Source organism: Antechinus flavipes, chromosome 1, assembly GCF_016432865.1.
Source record: "Antechinus flavipes isolate AdamAnt ecotype Samford, QLD, Australia chromosome 1, AdamAnt_v2, whole genome shotgun sequence".
Lineage (NCBI taxonomy): Eukaryota > Metazoa > Chordata > Mammalia > Dasyuromorphia > Dasyuridae > Antechinus > Antechinus flavipes.
Window position 1 is genome coordinate 214,271,632 of NC_067398.1, and position 2,631 is coordinate 214,274,262.

Here is a 2,631-nt window from a genome sequence, read left to right on the forward strand (position 1 = left end):
ACTATATTCAGAAAGCCCCAAGTTATGTCCAGATTCTAAATATGTCCTTGCTATAGATTTCCAGTCACTAGGGAATTAAGACTTCATAAGCCAAAATCTGTAATAACATCTTAACATAAGATGATGTAGCTCCATAAAGAGTGCAAGCCTTTTTCAGGTCTTTGAGGATTTCTAGATCAAAAGGAGTGTATCTTCTACTTTCTTGACCTGAAGAGTTAAACTGTTGAATCACAGAATACATTTGCATTCTCAAATCAGCTTTATTCTACCCTTCTTCTGTGGCTTTAAGTTGTGCCTTTTGCAATCTAGTCATAGGAGGGGGTGATTGCTGGGGGGGAGATGCTGGTGATATTACTGCCCCTCCCACTCCTCCTCCTCCCTCCACCCCAGAAGGTGAAGTTGATGGGAGATGGGGTGGGGTCAAGGACCTGCTCTGGTGCAGGCGGAGTTGAAGCTGGGCTGTGAGAGTGAGAATCACCATACCCTTCAAGTTCACTTAAGTCCTCATGCCCTCTGGTGATATTGCCATTAATCTGTCCTTTGTCTTCTTCTTTTTCCTCACACTTCCTCATCTGGCTGTTCTTAAAACTTTTTTTTTCCTATAACTTGTGGGATTCTTTAAGGCCAATTGTATTATGTTGTCTATATAGAATGTTTCCTTAGAAATTGAATCAGGACCTTTATCATTGTAGTATTCACATAGTTGATCTCCATGTGAAAGCAACTCAATTCCAATTTTCTGCCTCTATTTTTTTTTTCCTTGAAGAACCAAGGGGACATGCATTCTAATGTATCCAAGAGTTCATCAATCTGCTCCCAAGTTACAAGCAAACTTTGTCTCTTGATCAACCTAAGTATGCGTTCTATAGAGCTCCCTCAGGGTGGGGGTGGGGGTGGAGTTAGGAGTGGGGGAGAATCTTTTCCTAATATCTGCCCCAATTTAGTTAGAAACGGTTACTAGTTTAACCCTTAACAAAATAAGTTCCCTGTTTGTCTATTCACCCTATCGCCTGGTCACTGGGGATTTCTTCAGTGAAATTAGGGTCCTTGGTTCACACTTTGGGCACCAAAATGTAAAGTCCAGGCTGTCTCCCTGGAGGCCTCAAGAATACCCAGAGGCAGGATAAGCAAAAGTCCTTGGTCTTTAGGGGGGGAAGTGAAGGAGATGTACAAACTGCCACAAGCTCGCCACCAACCTCCCTTCTCCTGGTCCTGCTGCAAAGTAAAGTTCTCTCACCTCTCTCACCCCACCCCTTAATCCTTATCTACAATTATTTGCATACACCAAACAGTGAGAAGGGCCATTTTTTCAAACATATGCTAATAGAATCATTGTCTAATAGGCAATTAGCCTTAAGTGCTTGGTTGTCTGATTCAAATGCACCTTTTAAGAGTTTCAGCCCTTTACAGGGCTTTGTGTCAGGACCAGTCTTTCTTCCATGATGTGCATTGAGAGGAGTCTCTATTCTATGTAGACTTTTCCTGGACCACCTGGGTTCTCATGCTAACTTTCATATCCCAAAGTTAGGCTATCTTTGAGGTCCAATGGGCTGCATATTCAAAGCCTTCTAAGGTATCTTTTATTTTTTTACTGGAAAACTTTTTATTGCAAGTGAAATGGAAAAGTTAGACACAATTTAGAAGATTCCAATTTTGTTGGTAAAATTAAGAGCATCATATTCTGTAGCCATAGATCTTTTCTTCGTCAGGCTAAGTCAGCTGGTTGCTCCTGGCCACATCAGTGTCATACAGCTTCTTTACTGCCTACTTGATCTTATGCTTGTAGGCCTTGAGGTCCACAATGAAGATGATGATATTGTTGTCAATCTTTTTCATAGCAGACTCAGTGGTCAAGGAAAACTTAATGATGGCATAGTGATCAAGCTTGTTTCTCTTGAGTGACACTTTTCTGAGGTTATTTGGGCTGCCTTCAAAGTCTTAGTGTCTTGGGTTCCTGGAAGATGGGGGATGTTTGCAACTTTGGTTATGGACACCCTTCAACATTGCCTTTTTGGTCTTCAAGGCCTTGGACTTGGCTTCTGTCTAGGGGGGACAATAGCTTCCTTGTTCGCCTTTGGTGCCATCTTAGGGAAAAAAAGCCTTTTTACAGCATCTTAAGACAGAGCACTTGCAGGTTGAGAGCCCTGGGTACTTAGCCTGTCCCAGTTTGAGTGCTGCTGTTCCCTGAGGTTTCTTCTTGTGGGGTTCTGATCACCCTAGAGATTTTACTGGGGAACTCTCTAGTTCTGTTGCCTCTGAAAACAGAACTTTGCAAGCTATGCTAAGATGCTGTGGTATTCATCTGCTAGAACTATTTTCTGACAAATCCCTATTCTTTTGTCCAAGGGTTTCTGACTAACCTTTTTATGCAGTTGTAGTAGTGGAATAGGAGTAGTATTGTATTTCTCGATCATTATTTGGTCTGATTCAAATTTTAGATTTTTTGCTGGAATAGAAATGTGGGCTGGGAATAATCTGCATTTGATCAGGCTACTGTCTCTATAGGGATCCCCCTCTGAATTCTTTATAATTATTATTTTTCAAACTTACTTATTTCTGACTAGCATTTATATACCTAATATAATTAAAATTGACACATGCTGAAGTGCCTAATAATAATAATGACAAATG

General features: G+C 41.0%; 1 pseudogene; it reads right to left on the reverse strand.

Annotated features, from left to right (window-relative positions):
- Positions 1 to 1,637: 1,637 nt before the first annotated feature.
- LOC127544881 (60S ribosomal protein L23a-like) lies at positions 1,638 to 2,084 on the reverse strand (annotated as a pseudogene).
- Positions 2,085 to 2,631: the final 547 nt, after the last annotated feature.